The following is a 14480-nucleotide window of genomic DNA, read 5'->3' as shown; positions in this document are numbered from 1 at the left end:
CATTTATTTTTTTTTATCCAAACAAGAACTGTGATGGATATAAAGTTAAATTAAAAGAGTTAACTGGGGGAAAATAACATCCTAACTACTTCTGTGGCATCAATTAACTTACAGTTCAGAAGCTTGAGTTCCCTTTTCCTCTGGTAGGAATCTGTCAGTTCACATAAAATTGTGCACTGTGACCGGATGTTAGGATGTTATAGAGGCAGACAAGCAAGATGTGTCTGACTGATGCATCTGGACAGGAAACCTTAAATATGGTTTTCTTTTCTTAAAAAAAGAAATCCCAGCCACATATGTTTTTATTTTTCTTCTCAGCCTTTGGTGTATGAAAGCATAGGACATGTTATTGTAGGTAGTACTTCTCAGGAGAGCAGTAGCACTTTTTAAAGATTTGAGGGGCCCTAAAATTCTTGCAGACATTTACTCAGATATTTTGATCCCAGCTACTTTTCTAAAATATATTTATTTGTACTCATTTGTGTACAAACTAGAACAAGTTGGCTAAATTTTCTTAAAAATTTTGGAAAGATATTCTTTCAGAAATAGTTCATATTTTCCTATCAGCAGAATTTTATTAGCGAGGCCATGAAGCTAGTCTCCCGGACTCCCAATCTTTCTGTGGACAGTTAGTTTTCACTGTACCACCTTGAACTTTTAAGTATAACATCTAGTCTTTCTTCAAAGAAGTCATAACTCTTTCTAAGATGATAACCATCCTTCTTTATGAGGTGTTTGTGAAGTTTGCAAAGGATAAAGGGCTGATGAATGTTGACTGATTCTTCCTCATGGAGTGAGGCATTAAATATTGACCCCAATTACTTAACCAAATGTGGAGTAATAAAAACTGTTGGTATTATAGGCTTTCTTTGCATTGCTGTTTTATCTATTTTGTCTGATTTATTTCTGTTTTTCGTTTTTTTATTAGCTCTAACCAGCTGTTAATAACTTTCTAAAGTAACTTCCCATTTAGTTGATAATATTTGATCATACTCAAGTTATATTCTACCTAGATTTCAGCACTAGTAAATAAGTGGGTACAGAGGCACTTACCCACAGAGTTGGAATCTCTTTTCTTTTTGCTCCACTAGCTTCTTCTGGTAGAAGCAGCACATTAAGTCATCAGTACTCATGTAGGGCTGCTTTTATTGAATTGAGCATTGGTGTAATCAGGTCTGGACTGAGACAGATGGAAGCCCTAGACAAGACAGTAATGGGATACCTCATCAAACCAATATCTTTATTTAAAGTATTTTTTCAAGGGGTTCCAGGGGAGCATCAGTCAGTTAAGTGTCCGACTTCAGCTCAGGTCATGATCCCATGGTTCGTGAGTTTGAGCCCCACACTGGGCCCTGTGCTGACAGCTCAGAGCCTGGAGCCCACTTTGGATTCTGTGTCTCGTCCTCTCTCTTTGCCCCTCCCCTGCTCACACTCTGTCTCTCAAAAATAAATAAGCATTAAAAATAATAATAATAAAATAAATAAAATATTTTTTTCAGTAGTTACTTAGTGGCGATGGTGAAAAAATGGTTTCTAATAATGGAAATAGAGTACAAATGCCTTCATGTTTAAAATAAGGAGCTAATTGGGGGTGCCTGAGTGGCTCAGTCGGTTAAGCATCTGACTCTTGATTTCAACTCAGGTCATGATCTCATGGTTGTGAGATCGAGCCCCAAGTCGGGCTCCACACTGGGTGGAGCTTAAGATTCTCTCTTTCTGTCTCCCTCTGCCCCTCCCCGACTCACACTCTCTCTCTCAAAAAAAAAAAAATTAAGTAAAATAATGAATTTATGGGGGTGTCTGGGTGGCTTAGTTGGTTATGCATCTGACTCTTGATTTCAGCTCAGATCATGATCTTGTGGTAGTGAAATTGAGTCCCACGTCAGGCTCCACACATAGTGGAGCTTAAGATTCTCTCTCTATTTCTCTCTCTCTCTCTCTCTCTCCCTCTGCCCCTCCCCTGCTCATGCTCACTCTCTCTCTCTCTGTCTCAAAAATAATAAAATAAAATAAAATAAAATAAGGAGTTTATTACATGCAATTATTACTTGCAATATTCGGAATTAGACAACTTCTTGGGAGACATGTTAAATTATTTAAAATGTGAATAAATTATTCCTTCCCAGTAAATGCATCAAGCCCATGAATTATGCATATTCAGAATTTCAGCTTCAGGTGCCTGAGACATGGCTGATCTTAGCTGTAGTTGCACAAAAAAACTTATTCATAGGTACCACAAAAGACTAAATTGAGTTAGCGATGTGCCCATTTTGATCCAAGGACACAATTTTCTTCAGCAGAATCCCATGTGGTAAGTTCAATTTATGTTTTACCAGATACATATAAAGTCATGTGTGAAAATTTTAGTCAACTGGCCTTAGGTTTCCGATTTATCGAAGATAACATTTTAATGATTCTTGTGAACTAGCAACCCTGGGAAATGCCTAGCAGGCTGACCCCTTACTTCAGCTCTGAGTGTGATATTATCAGCCCTACTGAGGCCCGAATAAACTTATCTTTGTGAGGACATTTTTAAATAATGTTAGGCTATGTCATCTTTATAGGGACATAGAGCAATTCTATTTTAGTCTTAATTCCAAGAATTAGTTCTTTGCAGTTGGTCTCTTTTTACCTTTTGGACACCATGAATTGGGCAACTAATTAGATTTCTTTTTTTGTGCTTGTTACTTAAACATTGAGCCAAATTATATTCGTAGAAAACTCATAGGCCTTTATGTTGTAGAAAGAAATCTTTTTAAAATTAACCTTATTCCTGGCTTCATATTATGTTCCTACCATTGTTTTTCTTTCCTACTTTTACTTAAGATATCTTGCTTTATTTTAAGTATCCTCATAAGCTTCCCTTAATCCTTTTTGGAACGAGAAGAGGTATATATAAATAAGTCACTGCAGTTGCTAACTTAGTAAAGACCTTGTTCATTAGATTTGCAGAGAGAGAAAATAGTTTTGAGGGAATGGAACCTTATTTTGTGAAAGTTTGAGAAAAGCTTCCAGCGGAAGGGGGACACAGTTTGGGCTTCTGCTCAGTAGGGAGAAAGGGGGCTAACTTAGCAGAGGGAGGGGGACTCTGAAATTGAAGCTGGAACAGAACAAATGACAAATTTGACCTGTTTCACGGTGATGCAGAGGGTAGGCCCTTAGAAACATAGAGCCATCAGGTAAGTTATTGCTGGAAATGTTTGTGGAAAATTGTTGTATGCCTCTATTCTGGTAACATCTATTCTTCATTTTCATTTCTACTGCTCTCCAAGACATACATCTGAGGTAATTAACCTCAGATAATTAACCTCAGGTAATTAACCTCAATGTAATTAACATTGAATCACCTCTAACATCACTGGCTCAGGAGCCTCCTTCTTGACATTTCCCTTCCCGCTGACATGAGTCATTATTACACGTTCTGTCTCCCAGTTAACAACAGACAATGTGGACCGCTGACCCAGATTCTCTATCTTTTGAGGGTGAAGATGGGACTCAGAGACGCTACTTGTGCTCTGTTCATTACTTGAACAGAAATACGTGAGCTGAAAGTCTGGTTCTGTTAGCTCTGCTTGTCCACAGAGCAGAGAGCTGATTAACAGGGAGTGACCAGAATAGAGCAGGGCACGCAGAGGAGTGGGCGAGGGTAGCAGTGGAATTACAGACCTGGGGCTTCCCAATTCTCGTGCCTCAGGAGGTCCAGCTGTGGCTCCTGACTCTTGTTTCTTATCACCATTCTCCTCTTTTTGTGGTTGAGGTAGCTCAGGTAGCTAGCGACCACTTAGAGGTGAATAATCCCTCACTGAGACTTTAGACCTGAAAAAAATGTATCCAGTGGGAACCACCAAGGGTGTGCTTAGAGATCTAGATACAACACTCATCCATTCAACGGGTGTTTATGGAGGGCTACTATGTTCATCCTCACTCAGAATAAGCCATTGAACCAGATTTATTGAGTTGCTTATTGTCTAGTAGAGGATAAATCCATAAAGTAGGTTAAATCGCAAGGTGGAAAAGTGTTTACTGATACAAAAATGTGTTTATAATAATTGTTAAGTGAATAAGAGTATTATAAGGCAGCATGTATTATACATTCGTAAAACCATATATATGTGTATATGTTCAAATATGTGTGTATGTATATGTACATATATGTAAATATATATTTTTTTCTCTCAATCTGTACATGTATGTTTGATATACAGATCACACATATCACACATATATCACATATGTGTACAAACTGAGAGAGAAAATGAAAATAATGTGAAGTCTTGAAGGACACCAAAATGTTAGAAGTGGTTATCACTCTGGTGAGATGATCATTGATGGTTTTTATTGCCCCACTTTTTCCTATCTGCATGTATTATATATTTTTAATTTTATTTTTATTATTATTTGTTTAGTGTTTATTTTTTGAGAGAGAAACAGAGAGCACATGTGCATATGTGCGTGAGTGGGGAGGGACAGAGAAAGACAGGGCCGGAGGATCCAAAGCAGGCTCAGCACTGACAGCACAGAGCCTGGATCAGGGGCTCAAACTCACAAACCATGAGATCATGACCTGAGCCAAGGATGGACACTTAACTGACCCAGGCACCCCTGCATGTATTATTTTGATTTTTTTTTTTTTTTCAACGTTTTTTATTTATTTTTGGGACAGAGAGAGACAGAGCATGAACGGGGGAGGGGCAGAGAGAGAGGGAGACACAGAATCGGAAACAGGCTCCAGGCTCCGAGCCATCAGCCCAGAGCCTGACGCGGGGCTCGAACTCACAGACCGCGAGATCGTGACCTGGCTGAAGTCGGACGCTTAACCGACTGCGCCACCCAGGCGCCCCTATTTTGAATCAGAATTATAGATAACCTAGAATATGTTTCAAGAAGTTTTTCAAAAATATAAAATAATATGTATTTTACAAACTCTGCTTGCATGCATCTTTATAAATCACAGTAAAAAATAAAATCAATAATTGACATTGAAATATATATCTAATAAAAGGATGGGCATTGGGAAACTTTAGAGAAACAATAATATAAAAAAGCTTTTCAGTCTAATATTTTTCAAAGTAAATGACATCATTAACAAGTGTAGATGTTTTGTTTTGTTGTGTCATTCAACAAATATATATTGAGGTTTTTCTAAGGTACCAGGCCCTATTGTAGGCTCTAGAGGTACATCAGTGAATAAATCTGACAAACTTCTCAGCTCTTGTGAAACTTACATTCTTTTAGTGACAATCTTTTTAGGAAAATAGAAACTATCCCCTGGAGTGGGGGGAGACCTCACCTTTAAGTGTCAGGTCTCCTGCTCCATCCTGTGTACATTCCTATGTATAAGCCATGATGCTTAGCACATGGGACATAGGCCATCATGACAGCATTCTTGCATTCAAGGAGCTTTCTGTCCCAGGGAATATGCAAATAAATAAAGGGACAGGGGAATGGGAATGCATAAAAGACAGACTTATCGTGGTCTCTCTATTTTGGCCGTAGGTGATAGCAGGGAAGACTTGTTGCCAGTTGGAGATACTATCTGAGCAGAGATCTGAAAAGTATGTGGGAGTTAACCAGGTGAGAAGGCTGGAAGAAGGGCATTTCAGCAAGGAGAAATGGGGGGAAAGAGAACATGTGTCAGAGAATGCAAGTGGCTCAGGATAGCTGGATCTTTTGCAGAGCTAGAAGTGGCAAGGAATGAGATAAAAAAGGTAAGCAGAGATCGTTTGTTGTTTAAGAGGCAATATTGTGTTGCAGGCAAGGGTATGGCCTATAAAATGGCCCATATAAAGTGCTTAGAATAATAAGAGTTCAACAAATGTTAACTATTGATTATGTTATGGGGCTTCGTTTGCCATGATAGGAAACTTAATATTTCTGTGCCATCTACAGTTTCTCTTCAAATTGATAGCTAAATAGTAGTGTCCAAACAGAAGCAACTCTGGAGCTAGCAAAGCCCTAAGAGCCAATTCTATATGTGGCCATATCATGTTTGTCCAAAGTCACCTGATTTTTGTTTTTATATAGAGTCAACTGTTCTAGGCTTTTGTCTCTGCTGGGAGATAATTTTGTAAAGGTCATACGTTTTTCATTAATTGATAATTAGCTAATTTCTTTGTGTCAGTGAATATGTATGTTGCTCATATAAAATACTACAATGCTGATTACTGTGGTTTTGTTCTGAGAGATGAAGTAAACTAAGGATTCTATTCATGACTGAAATCTGATTGGTGGAAATTACTCATGGTCCAGTGGATCTAGGAGTTAATCAGTAATGCCCTTTGATAAGAATACAAGTTGCAATCATTTGTTTTGCAATGAAGTAATGTGCATTTTAGATTTCATGTGGCCAAAATAAATTTTTGTTATTGTTCTAAATAAATGTTTGACAATGGTCAATGTGTTTTGCTGAAATATCCTCCAAACATAAGTAACTCTTCTTTTAATAAAAGCTGAAAATGCCCTATTATATCATTTATACAAATAGCACATGTATGAATGATGCAGGAACATGTTCATATATAACAGTGGAGTCCTTCTCATCCATGGTCTAGTGAGGCTCCTGTATCTCTGAGGTTCTCACTGGTTGGCTAGTATCCTTCACCAGAGTGCCACCTCTCTGTTTGCAGAAGATACCAAGAGTTGACCTTCAATATCCACTTTCCCTTTGAGTTTTAGCTGGTCATGTGGTTTCCCAGTTAGGGACTAATCTCCTTTTCAGCTATATGACCATATGATTGAGTTCTGGTTCACAGGATGGGAAGGAAGGGTATATATGCAATTCCTAAGTCATGCCCTTAAAAAGACACTGCTTGTCCCCCACTTTCTCTGGTAGTGGATGTGGTTATAAAACCCAGCTTTGACCAATAGATGAAGACTACAGCCTAGGGGATGTGGAAGCAATAAAATAAAGGCAACCTTGATCCCTAGACAACTCAAGTAGCAGAATTATGACCCCATCCCACTGCCAAACCACCTAATAGCTTAGACTTCCACATGAGAGGGAAAAAAACAAACAAACAAAATTCTGTTTTGCTTAAGCTAGTGTTATTTTGATTTTGTTAAATCAGACATAGTGAATACTCCAAAATAATAGCATTCAAAATACCTTTTTTTTTTTTTACTGAAATGTGAACATGAGGTAGATGTCACACCCGTCATGTTGAAAGCAGAATGTTGTCAGAGTAGAGTTATCAGAGAGCCTCCATCAGTGAGCAGTCACATGAAAGAAGATTCTAAAGCAAAGATCTGCGTCTGCCTTCTTATTGCAGCCTCATTATTAGGAGCAGTGCCAGGCACATCCTAGACCCTTATAAACGAATGACAGATCCAAACAAGCCAGGCAAGACATACCAAGAAGGGGTGGAAACTAAGTATCTAATATAAAACAAATATAGTGTGGAAACTTTAAGTAGTGTAAGCAAAAGAAAGAGCATGTGAATAATAATATTAGCATTAATGAGAATTAATGTCTGGCACTACACTAAAAGTTTTCTGTGAGCCTTACATTTAACCACCACAAACCTCCACAAGGTAAATATTACTACTCTCATTTTACAAAAGAGGAAATTGAGACTCAGAGGTTGCAGCTACTGTAGAGTTTAGCTCAGGTCACCAGATTATGCTGCATGTGAATGCACTAAAATGTATTCACTAGCCCATTATGGAACTGGTAGAGATAACCAGCAAAACACCTTCCTTAGAGCATTTAAGGATGAGGTGGTTTGTCTGGGGCAAAAGCGTGGCTATAACCTGTAAATATAGTTGAGAGGAAGAATATTGCCCTTATAAATGTGGTGCTTTATAGAAAAATAATTTTTTATATAAACCTCTTAGCTTTGTTTTGTAAAAATATTGAGACAGCATTGTGTATAGATAGCCTAGAATGAGATTTAGGGCTTCGATGTGACCTTGAGTAATTTCTTAAATTCTTTGACATTGGATTTCTTGTCTTTTCCCAAAAGGACTGGATTAGCTGTCAGCTCAGGTTGCAGGCAGTCCTAACTCCCTGTGGTGCCGTGATTCCCAATAGTTTTAGGAAGGAGGACATAATGGGAGTAGGCACACTCAGACTTTTAAAAGTCATATGCCCACTTCTCTGACTGGTGACCAGTTTAGAGGGCATAGGCATATGGTAAGCAAGGCCACATCTAGAGAAAATCTGACAAGTCAAGCCAAGCTGATCTAGGTATTTCTCAGTGTTCAGTTTTTATCTTTTCTAGTCTGGCCTTCTTCCTAGGCACCTCCAGACTCCTAATACCTTTCTCACACTTCTGTGCATTGCAGAATTTTCCCGTTAGAGTTTCTCAGAACACCTTTCTATGATGTCTTCTTTCCCAGAACTTTCAGGCATTTTCAAATCTATTCCCCAAGCATCATTCCCCCACTGCTGGTTAACTAGTCAGTTAAAGAAAATAATCAGGGCCGTGGGGATAATGGTTAGTAATAACCTAATCTTTTTCATATAATAGGGACCCTTCAGGGACTTCACCCCAAGAATCTGTTGGGGCCAGAGGTAAAGGAGCTTCTGGGGTTTGTGTAAGAAAGTTATATTTAAGACCAGATCTGGATGAAGAACTTAATTTGACATATGTCAGAGTTTTCTTCAGTTCAAGCCAATGTAGTAAATATTAATTAAATGTGACTCCATGACAGAGGTTGAAGTTTTTTTCACTCTCCTATAAGTGCCAGTTCAGTTCTCAGGACAGTTCAAACAAATATAGGATTCATTTCTGGGAAAGGTTTCTGCACTCAACTGCTGCTTCTTTTCCAAGTCTGGTAACCTGGGGAATATAATCTAAATAGAAACCCAAGGTCTGGGGCACCTGGGTGGCTTGGTCGGTTAAGCGTCTGACTTCGGCTCAGGTCATGATCTCACGGTCCGTGGGTTCGAGCCGCGCATCGGGCTCTGTGCTAACAGCTCAGAGCCTGGAGCCTGTTTCAGATTCTGTGTCTCCCTCTCTCTCTGCCCCTCCCCTGTTCATGCTCTGTCTCTCTCTGTCTCAAAAAATAAACGTTAAAAAAATTAAAAAAAAAAAAAAAAAAGAAACCCAAGGTCTTCATTACTTCTCTCTGCCTTAAACCCACAGCAAATCCCCAGACATCAACCTCCTGCTTCTCATCCTCCAGACTCCACATGGCCCCTCTTAGAGCTCCAGATTCGCAAGTGCCTTCTAAAGGAAAGTGACCCTGATGTCAAACAAGAGAGAAAAGGAGAGAACACGGAGATGAGGAACTAGTACAGTTACTCATATCAGTGTATGTAATAAAGATTTGTTTGGAAGTAAGGAAATTATAACATCATCATAAATGCCATACTATGTTTACATATTAATTGCTACTGAGTACAAGGTTTGGAAGTTTTTCACAGAGGTGACTATTTTGAACTGGGCTATTGAAGGATGAATAGGAATTTGCCATTTGAAGCAGTAGGGAAATTCCATGCCCAGGAAAGTGTATGAGCAACAGTCTGCAGGTGTGATCATGCACGGAGTGTTCAGAGAACAGCAAGGAGTAAGGTGGGGCTGGAAAATAGGGTATGTAGGAATAAGGTTGGGAGGTGAAGCAGAAATGTAGAATGACTAAGTGTAGAACCTGTGTACTTGGCCTGAAGAAATTGAATAAATGAGAATAAATGGGAGTGAGTCTTGACATCTTCTGGGACTTGGGAAGCACATAATACTATATGGGAGCTTGGTGGGAGTATCTTGGAGTAGTTGGGAAATACCAACTCTTCTATTTTTGTCTAAACCAAGATTATTTGGTGGCAGGTTCCTCATGAATGATGTAGCAACTGGACCAGGTGACTCCAGTTTCCTCTTTGCCTTACTCTTGTTTTAGGAATGTCAGATATAATGTAACACCAGCTATAATGGTGCCACCTACCCATGGCCCCAGGATGTGGTGAGTGGGACTGTTATTGGTATTAGTCTCTGCCTGAAGCACTTTTGTAGTAGTGACTTACTTTATTGTCTTTAACTCTCTAGGCAACATTGGCCAAGTCAGAGTCCTAGGCTTCTTTACTAGAAAGCACTGGCTGTTTTATTGAAGTATATGACCTCAATCCAAATGCTTTGAGGGAGGCATGAGTGTATATATGTGTGTATGGGTGTGTATAAAACTACCATTATGCTTTGGAGTCATTCAGAGATTTGAACTGAAAGTCCTGGGGACGTCTGGGTGGCTCAGTCAGTTAAGCATTGGACTTCGGCTCAGGTCATGATCTCAGTTTGTGGGCTCGAGCCCCGTGTCAGGCTCTGTGCTGACAGCTCAGAGCCTGAAGCCTTCTTTGGATTCTGTCTCCTTCTCTCTCTGCCCCTCCCCCTGCTCATGCTCTTTCTCCCTCTCTCAAAAATAAATAAACATTAAAAAAAAAAAAAAGAAAAGAAAATCCTTCTATAGTCTGGCAACAAGTGTGCAACCATATTGGGTAGGCAGTGTGGGAGAGAGGTGCAATTCGTGTTGCCATTATCAGACACAAGGCAACTAGAGCCCTAAGATGTTTATACAGACCATTCTCCTACCCTGTTAGAGCCTCATCTCTGGCTGGTAAGCAAATCCATCTGTGAATAGGAAACTTTGTAGAGAAGTCACTGCCCTGTAGGGAAACACTGTGGCAGTCAGGCTGACTTGGAAGAGAATCTCAGCTCTGTCCATATCAGCTGTGTGATTTGAGTAGACTGCTTAACTTTTGAGAGCCTCAGTTTCCTCATCCATAAGATGATTTTTCACTGGGTTACTACTAAGATAAAATGGCAGTCAAGTATGTGAAAATGCTTGGCTTGTTGCATAATGACTCAGTCAACTGTAGAATTATTTCTTCCTACTGAGTCGTAAGTAGCCCACGATACATCTTTTTCAGCTTCCCTTCTTTAGAATAAATTATCCCAGTTCTCTAAACCTTTTGACTGAGTCTTGTTTCCCAGCCTCTTATTATATCTGTGGTTGTTCACAGACCTTGCCTTTGGTTCTCCTTTGGTGACACTTGAGAAGATCCCAACTTTGGGGGAGCTGACAGCCACAGCTACATGCCAGATTTTCTCATTTTCACCAGTGACACTCCTTCGGCTTCCAGTATGCTTCCTCCTCCTGGGATGTCGGCCAAGCTGAGACTCTTAGCCACCTCCCCCACCACTTCCCAAGTGGGAGTGATGATTAGTCCTCACAGCCGCTACCCCTGAGACAGGCTTTTGGCAAGGCTTCAGCCACTACTAAGTTGCAAATCCTGCTCCTGCAGTTTCCTCATTTCTTACATAAAAAGAGAGGGAGGGTCTCTCTGTTGCAAATTCATCTGTGGCATTGTAAATTCAGGAATGAATAGAGTGCCTCTGTATAAATGATTTGAAGGTCCAGAGTCAACAGTATTGCCAAACAATCCCCCATTACTGCGTAACTAATGCAAAACCAATGTATGACTGGGACTCCAATACTGGACAGTTACTTCAATTGGAACTGAACTGAAATATCAATTTTTGTGCTAAGTGCCACCAACAACTGCTGAATAATGAGGGAATCTGAGAAAGTTTTCTCCATTACATAAGAACAGTCACATGCTTCTTTAGTATTTTTTAGCAAACATTCAAGTGCTTATCATGTATCCATATGCTATCTTCAATATGTCAAGATGCTCTTCTTAGGGACTTAATTAATATATGTTATTCTATTAAATGAAAATATTTTTTATATTTAAAATATAACTAAGTCTTTTTCATTATTTTTGTTTTTTCTCACGTAGTACTTATTTTCCACAATTGTAAAAACTGACGCAACATTATTTATGGCTTTGTCTGGAGGAGAATCCGATCCCATGACTGGAGACTTGACATAAGCCTATTCTTTATATGTAGCACCATAACCTTCATGATAACTGAATTTTAGGTTAGGGTAATGACCTAATGCCCCTACCAAAAACACTTTAGAATTCCCACCACCATCCAAATTTCATTAATTCTTACTTATTCTTTCAGCTTAAAAAAAATGTTTGAGTGCTAAGGCAGTGATTGACAACTTATTTTCCTAGCCCCTTGTGCCTTTCCAGAATGTCTGTAACATTAACATTGTGGTGTTGTGGTGGTAATGTTAAGATGAGACTCAGAAATGGAACTTTCCACAATAGAAACAAGACACATTCCTGGCTTTTGTGTAGATTCTGACTTTTATAATCATACACCACTAAAATTTGTCATAAAGACTAACAGGGGACCTACAAACTGGGTTAGTTGGCAAATTTCGATCTTGAAGAAAAAGGTCAAGTCAAATCTTACTTGAAAACTTAAAAAAAAAAAACACCCTGAATTTGTATGGCACTTTTTGAGACAGTGTTATTAATGTCTTTAAATCCCACCCCCAAATTTTCAGTTCTCCATTGTTATATTATTATGGTGTTCTTGAACTTACTTTGTGATTTCCCAATGCGGTTCAGTTGATAATTGGGCTACATTTCAGGTTATGCATTCTATAATTATTTTAATGCCCATTCTAAGTGCAAGGAGCTGTTATGAAGCTAAAAATCCAAGTCATACAACATTAGACTCTTGAAGTTTTTTTAATCCACTTGTTTAATTTAGAACTGACATGTCTCTACTCAAGACAATAGATCTTTTAAAACAATCCCTGTGCTTCTTTTCCTTATCTCTATCCTGAAAGTGAAGAGAAAAAAAAAGTCTCTAAAATATTTGTTTGACAAATGAACAAAGAAGAGAATCTTCTGAGCTCTTTTCAGGCACTGTGAGGTTAGCATGAGTCAAAGCATCATTTGCAGGGATCATTGGTTCTGCTAAATTTTTTCTTGAGTAAAGAGCACATACTTGGGGATGCTTCCTCAGTATAGATATGACATAACATCTCAGGATGGGGAGTTGTTATAAAAAGAGACTTCACTGCATTTGCAAAAATGTTAATAATCACTGAACTCATTCAGATAATCTCTGGAGGGAAATTTGATTCAAGAATGTCACTTCAGAAATCAAAGAAAGACATCTTATCAAGTACCCTGCTGGTAGCTGATCCCCACTACTGTCCATAATGATAATCAGGGTTCACCTTTATAATAAACAATTGTCACGGGAAAAATAAAATGAATGTCCCCTCCAGATCACTAGATACTTTGGACACTACAAATGGGTTCTCCTGCCTGCTGCAGATGCTAACTTGACCTTTTCGTTGTACTAGTTCTCAACACCAGAAATTAAATGAAATGTGCCAACAAGGTACTTCTCACTGCCTCCTTGCTCCCACAGCTTCTTTGTTTAAACAACAAAAAACCAGAGAAGTTATTAAGACAGTAGCTAAAAATGGAATTTAGTTCTTGACTTCTTTGCATCTATGTGTTGAACTAGTTAGTTTTTTCTTTTTCTATCCAAAGGAGTAATTAATTACTAATCTTTGCTAAAGCTGTCAGGCCGGTTAATTTACTGATAATCAAACTGGTTTTCTCCTGACATATTTTGTTTTTTTGTCTTCTCTCATAGCCAAAAATTCCAACAAAGTATATTTCTAACTGCTAAAAAGTACAGTTCTTATCACAATGCCACATGACTTCATACATGGAATATGAAAAACATGATTTTTGGTTTTCATATCTTGTGATTTAGCTGAATGTAGGGAAATTGCAGAGTCTGAAACTCTGAGATAAACCCATCTGTGGTCTTGGCCATCAAGTATTTAAGTAGGCCAAGTGAAGGAATTTTACAGATGTATCAGGGTTCACAAGAGAAACAGAAGAAATAGGAGATAGATGTGCATGTGTGTATGTATGTATGATATTTATAATATATAAATATAAGTAAATAAAGATATATATGCATGTACATATATTTTTTTAAGGAATTGGCTCATGCAGTTATTGGGGCTCGCAAGCCTGAGATTTGTAGGGTAGGCCAGCAGGTTGGAAACTCAGGCATGAGTTACTGTTGTAGTCTTGAGGAAGAATTTCTTTTTCTCCAGGAAACCTCAGTTTGTGCTCTTCAGGCCCTCAACTGATTGAAGAAGGCCCACCTATACAACCAAAGGTAATCCACTTAAAGTCAGCTAGTTGTATATGTTAACCACATGTGCAAAATGCCTTCACAGAAACATGTTTTTTACCATATTGCAGGTATGGCAAAGAACAACATGAACTCAGATCATACTGCTTCATGTCTCCATGCTCTTGTACAAGCTGTAACCACCCTCTGCAATGCACCCTCTCATGTTGTCCACTTCTTCCTTGAATATGTTTCCTATTCACTTAGATTATACCCTTTTAGTAAGGCATGGGTCATGGCACTGAAAGAAATTGGAAGATTCAAGAGCTATTCAGGAGGGAGATCAATGGGACTTTGTGACTGATGGCTTTTGAAAATGAGAAAGGGAAAGACAATGTGAAACAACAGCCAGGTGCCTACCTTGAACAAGGTGACTGGTGGAGTTATTCACAGATGAATGGGATCAATAGATTAATAGATCTGGCAGAGAAGCTGTTCATTTCTGTTTGGACGCACTGA

At 38.8% G+C, this 14480-nt stretch overlaps 1 long non-coding RNA gene across 1 annotated transcript; it reads left to right on the top strand.

Annotated features, from left to right (window-relative positions):
* Positions 1-3470: 3470 nt before the first annotated feature.
* On the top strand, positions 3471-14009 carry LOC122228740. Its single transcript, XR_006206728.1, has 3 exons — positions 3471-3540; positions 9087-9255; positions 13942-14009. It is a non-coding gene; the product is annotated as an uncharacterized LOC122228740 (long non-coding RNA).
* The last annotated feature ends 471 nt before the right edge of the window (positions 14010-14480 follow it).

The sequence above is a fragment of the Panthera leo genome, chromosome C1 (assembly GCF_018350215.1).
Source record: "Panthera leo isolate Ple1 chromosome C1, P.leo_Ple1_pat1.1, whole genome shotgun sequence".
In the NCBI taxonomy this organism is placed as follows: domain Eukaryota; kingdom Metazoa; phylum Chordata; class Mammalia; order Carnivora; family Felidae; genus Panthera; species Panthera leo.
The sequence above is the reverse complement of the archived record's forward strand: the minus strand, read 5'-3'. Positions and strand labels throughout refer to the sequence as shown.